The 8,865-nt window shown below is 35.8% G+C and overlaps 1 pseudogene; it reads right to left on the bottom strand.

Moving 5' to 3' along the window:
• Positions 1–963: 963 nt before the first annotated feature.
• Positions 964–8,865, bottom strand: part of LOC149192551 (kinesin-like protein KIN-14L pseudogene) — a 57,742-nt pseudogene continuing 49,840 nt past the window's right edge.

Raw genomic sequence — 8,865 nt, 5'->3', positions numbered from 1 at the left:
AACCATCCGCAAGAAGCCACCATAACCAATGATCCTCACCCAATTACTCCTAAACTATCAAACAACTCTACAGACTCCTATCTGCTGGAAGCCACCACAACCAACGAGACTCACCCAGTTTCTTTTGAACTATCCAATTACCATTGGATTGAGAAAATTACTCACTTATATTGATTTCACCAGAGTTCTCCAACTCCACTCATTTATGTGGTCCTCATTTCATACATTTTTAGATTAGAATTGCAAATTGCACAACATGACCACCATAACAACGATATCTTCAAGGAATAAAATCAAAAACCCAAAATCAAATGAATCTACACAAACGCTGCATAAAAAGATCTGAATAATGCATCAACAAAGCCCTCTTTGCTATAGATAAAACTTCTCACAAAACAAATGCCGCTCTAAACAACAAACTGTAGCAATCACACACTGCTACGTCCAATCACCAAAAAGACTTGCAACAAAACTCTACTTCATTTCCTCACTCACTACACAAAATGTTGGTTGAACCATACTCCTGTTATCTATTGCTACACCTGCAAACTGCTTCAAAAAATATGCAACAACCCTCACACAGCTTGCACACGCTTTGCTGCACTATCACTCTCACTCAACACATAACTCATCCAACCAATTATTTATTTATTTAATTTATATATATATATATATATAACTCAATAGCTAACTATCCTCATCAATTTGGAATCCAATACCAAGGGCATAATGTTGTGCAAGCCAAAATACCACGTGCGAATACTATGGTAATACCAATACCAAGGGCACTTGTACCATGGTAATACAAATTAGTTGACATGCCAAATACCATGGGAGTCATCCTTGGTAACACTATATAACCAAACAATTGTATGCATAACCAATGCATATCCAAACACCTCCAACACCTATAGAAACACCATCAAGCCATCAAGAAGTCTCCAATACCTATAGAAACATCTCTTATAGCAACACCTCCAATGTTTCCAACACATCTCCAACACATGTAGCAACATCTCCAATGCTTCCAAGACTTGTAGAAGCATCTCCAACACATGTAGTAGCATCTCCAACACCTGAAACAACAACATCAAGTCATCCAACTTCCCCCAACACCAGTAGAGGCACCTCCAATACTTGTAGCAACACTAACTTGTAACAAGCCATCATAACATGCCCTGCAACCATCTCTACTCAGCCTCCAAATCCTGCACTAAGTCATGCCACAACCAAGTTAATATCAACGCCAATCAACAAGACTAACAAATTGACTACCGCTACAATCAAAAAATCATCACACAGCATGAGGAGGACTACCAACATCATCAGGTTGACATAAGACATATGACAAGCAACATCATGACCATGTTGACATCAATGCCAACAGGAATGAATGAAATTCTAACCCTTTATAGACCACTAGTAGATCCTTTTAGGTGTTGTTTTTCCTTGAATGACAATGATAAGTCCAGGTGGATTAGTAGATAACAATGAGAGATGACTCTGCCCCCAAGAATACACACACACACACAAATTAAATGAATGTTAACATTCATAATGACCAATTAAAAGCTTTATTTTTTTTGGTTTGGTAGTATGTGTGTGAGTTGCAGGGATAGCCCATTAATTAAGAACTTGTGACCTAGGGGCATATAAGCTATCAAAATCACCCGAGGATTGCACCTTCCCCGGACCACACCACCCCTTAACATGGAATATTTTTTTGGTGTCTCCTCTCAACTACCATGTGTTTCATTACTTGGTTGCCTTACAAAATGAAACCCTCAAAATCCAACTGCACTTGTGGGATTTGAAATTCTTGAAAATAAGGACATGTGGGTGTGATTTAATCCAATTATGTGTGTATGGGTCGCGATACCATTAACATAATCTCTCTATGTGCAATCACATGTTTGACAAGTACCTCAAGGTGTCCCCATGGGTTCCAAGGTAGGTATCCCTCACGAGAATTAAACATAGGCTAGTCTTGCAAGTCATAGACATGCTAGCAAACAAAAAAATAATAATTTGTGGTTGCACCTAGAGATACTATATAATTGTCTCGTGACCCATGCACACATGAGTGGATCAAAGCCCAACCCCGTGTCTTCTTTTAAAAGAGCCCAATGGGTTGGATCCAATGGTGAAAATTGGGCATGGGTGGATCAAAGCCCAACCCCGTGTCTTCTTTTAAAAGAGCCCAATGGGTCACGAGACAATTATATAATATCTCTAGGTTCAACCACACGTTATTATTATTTTTGTTTGCTAGCGAGTCCATGACTTGCAAAACTAGCTCGTGGTTTAAGAAACCATGACCCAGGGGCATCTAAGCTACCAAAATCACTGAAGTTTGCTCTTGACCTAGGCCACACAAACCTTTAAAATGAATGGATTTTTTCTTGGTGTCTCCTCCCAACTATCATGATTTTCAAACCTTAGATGCTTTATAGAATGAAACACTTGAAATATAGTTGCGTTAATGATATTTGACATTATTGAAAATAAGGACATGGGGTCGGGCTTTGATACACTTATGGGTGCACAAGCCATAAGACTATTAATGCAATATCTCAAAGAAAGAGAGATGGAAGGTATAGAGATGTGGCGAAAAACAAGAGAGATTTATAATTTCTTCAATAATTAATATCGAGTTAGAATTAAAAATAAAAATAAAATAATATATATAAATAAATAAAAATATATATATATATATATATTAATTCAATGTATGTATGTATGTATTTATATATAAAGAGAGAGGGGAGAAATTTCTTATTACAATGATAAGTTTTCTAATTCAAGGTATGAGGGAGATTTGTAATTCCTTCAATGCTTAATATGGAGTTGACATATGAAATTAAAAAATATATATATTAATAACAGTATATATGTATGTTTGTTACATGTCAACTTTATGTTAAATATTGAAGGAATTACAAATCTATGGCACACACTATGAAGAGAATAAGAAATATACGTCTCTCTAGATATATAGTATTGAAGGAATTACAAATCTCTGGCATGCCCTATCAATAGAATAAGAAATAGGGCATGCTAGAGATTTATAATTGCTTTAATACTATATGGAGAGAGAGAAGAGATTTCTTATTCTATTAAAATGGCATGTTAGAGATTTGCAATTTCTAGAGAATAAGAAATAGGCATGCTAGAGATTTGTAATTCTTTCAATATTATATTCATAGAGACATAAATTTCTTATTCTATTAAAAGGGCATGCTAGAGATTTGCAATTTTTAGAGAGACAAAAAAATTTTATTCTATTGATAGGTCCTGCCAAAGATTTGTAATTCCTTCAACATGAAATTGACATGTAACATTTGTAAACAATATAAATAACAAAAAAAATTCAATTTAAATATCTAGCAATCTATATATAGAAAGAAAAATCCTATCACATAAATTTGTGCTTTCTAATATGAACAAGTCTGCATAGCTAGCGTTCTTGCCGCTTTGTTTAATTATTGAAATTTAAAAAGTATGAAACAACTAAATAGATGTCTATTTTGTCATTTGTGTCTAGCTTTGTCAATCCAACCGGTATATTCCATCATTTGCTATGTAGATTTGGTTGCATTTTTAAAGGTAAAATATTAATATTACAATTAAAATATTTTAATATTAATTTTAGATTTTAAAGTTAATATTATAATATTAATTTTAAATTTAAAAATAATATTAATTCTCGTTTTAATATCTTAAAAGTAATAATTGTTTTATTGTTAAAACTATTATTTCAATATTAATTTTAGATTTTAATATTAGTTTAGCGTGTAAACTAAAATAGATTACGACGTTTATGTTTTAATATTAAGTTTTATTATTATTTTAAATAATAATATTAGGGTTAATAATAATATTAATATTAACGTTGTTATTATTAATAATATCATTAATACATTTTTAATGAATTATTTAATAATACTATTTCTTTTTAATATTAAGCTTTTGTTGGCATTATGACACAGGTTTGGCACTATGGCACAGGTGTTGTCCTTGATGGAAACTCACTCAGATGGCAGATCACTGTTCATGCTCTCAGAATGAAAGAAGAAGAGGTATACGCAGGTTTCCTTTGACGAAGTAGCGTATACATGCGGGATTGCCGATCAAAATTCGCGTATGCGTATGCACGCACTTTCATGCACGGAAAAGCACGTACATGTGGAAAGCTTATTTTTAGGACCATGGTATTTGGACCTTGGTATTGCATCTGAAGTATTGAACCCAGGTTTTGGGTCCCTAGTATTGGTTCTCTATGGTTTTGGACCATGGTTTGAGTAAGGCCTAAGACTATAAAAAAGGAGGAGATCATTTGGAAAAGGTACTTTGGACGGAAGTATTGAATATCTTATGAAGAGCAACATCTGGAATACTAGTGATTGGTTTATGGTGCATAGCTGAATCTGAATCAAGGAGGAACCTAAGCGCAAGAAGATGGATAAGTTCTATTGATGGGTCAAAACTCAAGACTTGAATAGTAGTATCTTTGTGTGTTTTTGATCTGTTATATTTGGCGCATGACTTGATCTATAAATCTGATAATCTGGGTATAACTGATGTCTGAATATTTGAAAGAGTGAACTATCTTTATAGATCTGTACACAAGTTCGGCACATCAGAGGCACGTATACACGCTGGTTCAGTAAGTAAAAATAGCGTATCCGCTTGTTGGCCTTATTTTAGAAGCGTATGCACGCAGGTTGTACACATTGAAGTATCGTACGTCTCTTGAAATATGTTTTAGCTACTTCTGTTGCTGCAGGGTTCTGGGTTCAGAATTGGAGTTTGGTTACTGTTACTGCTTTCTGGGTACAACATTCAGAGAAGTGATTATTTGATTCAGTTTGTTTGCTGCAAAAGAGATTGGTTGATGCAGATATACCTGATGTTTGATTGATGTTATTTATGGATCCAGTCTGAAAATTTATGAAACATGGTCCCTGGAAGAAAAGAGAAGGTTGTAGCCTTCTGTAGTTCAGTACCTACATACTAGTACCTCAACTAATACAAGAGCTAAGGGGGTTGTAGCTCCCTTCCAGGAGAAGCTGGAGAATGATAGAAGGTTGTAGCCTTCTGCAGGTAGCAGCCTGTGTACTAGTATAAGACTGCACCAGTATAGAATCATTGTAAAAAGAAGTTTCTAATTAAAAGTAGATAGAGACGAACTGCAGCAGGTGGTTTTCACCCACATTGGGTTTCCAGCTTACATCCTGGTGTTCATGTGTGTTGTGATTTGTTCTGCTTTACTGCTCCTGTTTACTGTTCATATGGTTAATAATGTTCTGATGCACTCATTAAGAAGCAACTAACTGAAGTATAAGTTTACTAGATATACGCTTGTTGCATTTCACATAGTTGCGTATACACACAGTTTTCCTTAACTGAAGTAGCGTATATGAAACTGAATTTGGAAATGAAAAAGCTATATTGATTAGATAATATTGATTCACCCCCCCCCTTCTCAGTATTATTTCCAAGAATTGGAATCAGAGCAGGTCCTTCAGAAGAAGCTTGATCGCTTGAAGGAAGATCTATCATCATGAGCAATTACGAGAAAGAAGCATCGATCAGGCCACCAATTTTTGATGGGAGCAACTTCGTCTATTGGAAGGTAAGAATCACAACATATCTTCAATCTCTTGGTACAAAAGTTTGGGATATCGTGGAAACAGGATACACATTTCCATCAGCAACTCCTACAGATACGGCTGGTAAGAAGCATGATGAAACAATTTCAAAGGCTGTCAATACTCTATTAGGGAGTCTATCTCAATCAGAATTCGTCAAGGTTATGCAGCTCAAAACCGCAAAAGAAATATGGGACAAGATCGTTCTGAGCTATGAAGGAGATGATCAGGTAAAACGAGCAAAACTACAAACTCTCAGAATTCAATATGAAAATCTCAGAATGTACAATGATGAAAGTGTGGCTAACTATTTCCTACGTATAGATGAGATTGTTAATTGTATGAAAAATTTGGGTGAAGAAATAAAAGAAGTTGTTTTGGTTGAAAAGGTTCTAAGATCTTTGTCTTCTAATTTTGAATCAAAAGTTTTTGCCATAGAAGAAAAACAAAATCTACGGAGCCTTACCATGTCACAGCTACACGGAATCCTAACTGCTTACGAAATGAGAAAAGGGGGACCATCAGACAAGAGAGAAGCCGCATTCAAAGCCTCGTGAAAAGGAGATTACAATGACTCAGGACATATGTCGGAAGAAGAGGAAGAATCAAATTTTGTCAAGAACCTTCAATGGGGTTCTAGAAGATTCAGAGGTAAGCTACCTTTCAAATGTTTTGCTTGTGGAAGAGTCGGTCACTATGCTGCCAAGTGTCCTCATAAAGATAAGCTTGACAAAGGTAAGGAATCAGTTAGATGGAACAGAAAACAGAATGTAAGTAAGAAGAGCTATTACACACATGAAGACAGTGATGGATTTTCAAATAGTGATGAAGATGAACAAGGTAATGATTATAGACTTTTGATGGCTTTTGAAGATGATGATTTCTTGGATGCTATAGATGAAGAAGGTCTTTATGAAGAAATTTCTAAACTCAAAATTTGCTTAGAAGAAAAGAATATGATTATAGATACTCTGACATTCCAACTTGCTGAAATGGAGAAACACAATGAAAAGTTAGAATGTGAAATTGTGGGACTTAGAAAGGACATTGAGAAAACAAAAGCTCTTAATCTTAGATTTGCTAAAGGATCTGAAACTTTAGATGAGATTATCAAAGTGCAGCGTTCTCCTCTAATCAAGACAGGTCTTGGGTATACTGAAGAAACATCTCAAGCACAGAAGCCATCTACCTCCAAAAGTTATCTTGAAGCTGCAAGGAGAAATGAACAGGTTGACAATAGACAGCAAAGGCACAATGAATATCACCAAGTAAATCAGGGACAATTTACTTCAAGAATGAACAGAAATCACCAAGTAAATTGAGGGCAATCTACTTCAAGGATGAACAGAAGCTACAACCAACCACAGGTAAATCATTCTCAATTTACCTCAAGAACAAATGGCTATTACAATGGAAGGTTTGATGATCGCAGGAATTTCTTCAATGGCCAATGTTTCTCGTGTCATAACTTTGGACATAAAGCAGCTCAATGTGTTGCCTACAAGACCATCATGACCAAAGAAGCACGAAATCAAAGGAGTGTGACTGGAATCATGAAAAGAACCTACAATAAATTTTCTGCTCTTGAAAATGAAATAGAATGTTCTATCTGTAACAACTTTGGTCATGAAGATTCTGAATGTAGGAGTAGGTTTCGGCAAACAACTCAGAAGGAGCATGCTTCATTGAGCCCCAAAACATGGAGGAAGAAAGAACCGCAACCAGAAAGATGTGGCATAGCCTTATATGCGGAAGGGCAGGAAAATCAATGGTACATCGACAGTGGATGCTCGAAACATATGACAAGTGATAAAGAAAAAATTCAATCATATAGTGCCTTAGAAAAGGAAAAGAAGGTCTCATTTGGAAATGACACCCCTGCATTCATAAAAGGTAAAGGTTATGTTCTTTTAAAAGAAAAGGTAAAAGCTAGGAATGTTATGTATGTTGATGGCTTAAAGCATAATCTATTAAGTGTCAGTCATATGTGTGATCAAGGAAATGAGGTAATATTTTGATCAAATGGATGTATTGTTCGTGAGCTTGATACAGGAGAAACTGTGATTAAAGGCATAAGAACTCCAAATAATTTATACATACTCAAGGGAGGACAACAGCAATGCTATCTTAGCAAGAATGATGAACACTGGCTATGGCACAGAAGATTGGGGCATCTAAGCTTCTCTCAGATAAGGAAAGCATGTAAATATCGGGCGGTTCGTGATCTCCCTGACATCAAAATTCCAGAAAACACAATATGCAAATCATGTCAGTTTGGGAAGCAAACCAGAACTAATTTCCCTGAGAAGGAAGGATCATATAGTAGGCCACTTGAACTTGTCCATACTGATGTATGTGGTCCATCTAGGAAAAGGTCACCTCGAGGAGAAGAATACTTTATATTGTTCATTGACGACTTTTCCAGGATGTGTTGGATAGGACTTATGAAGCATAAAGATGAAGCTTTCGAAAAGTTCAAAGCATTCAAAACCTTGGTTGAAAACAAATCAAATCGCAGAATCAAATGCCTCAGGTCTGATAAAGGTGGGGAATTTACCTCGAATGAATTTTTCGATTTTTGTGAAGAACATGGAATAAGAAGGGAATTCTCTACTGCTAGGACTCCTCAGCAAAATGTAGTAGAAAGGATGAACAAAACAGTTCAACAAATGGCTCGAGCAATGCTTGATGAGTCTGGGACTCCTGCAACCTTCCAGGGTGAAGCTACATTTGCTGTCGTCACTATTCTCAACAAGACAAACATCCGGGTGAACAACACTCAAACTCCTCATGAAATTTGGTATGGTAAGACTCCCACAGTAAAATACTTCAAAATTTTTGGAAGCAAATGTTACATCAAAAATACTGATGAAAACCTTGGTAAGTTTGAACCTAGAGCAGATGAAGGCATTCTTCTTGGTTACTCTCCCCACAGAAAAGCATATAAGTGTTACAATAAAAGACTTGGAAAATTTGTTGAAAGTATTGATGTAGTGGTTGATGAAGAAGGAAACATTCCAAGGCAAGTAAAATCTGAAGATTTTGAAGATGATGAGGACTATCCTTCAACAACAAATCAGACTCATGATGAAGAAGAAACCCATGAGGCACCAGAAGAACAGATAAGGATAGAAGAAAAGACTCCATCCAGGTACGTTCAGAAGAATCATCCAGAAACTCAAATTTTGGGGCAGAAAGAGGCAAGTGTACAAAC

This window comes from Pinus tabuliformis, chromosome 2_2, assembly GCF_031772625.1.
Source record: "Pinus tabuliformis cultivar Carrire ecotype Pingquan chromosome 2_2, CPIR1, whole genome shotgun sequence".
Classification (NCBI taxonomy): domain Eukaryota; kingdom Viridiplantae; phylum Streptophyta; class Pinopsida; order Pinales; family Pinaceae; genus Pinus; species Pinus tabuliformis.
The sequence above is the reverse complement of the archived record's forward strand: the minus strand, read 5'-3'. Positions and strand labels throughout refer to the sequence as shown.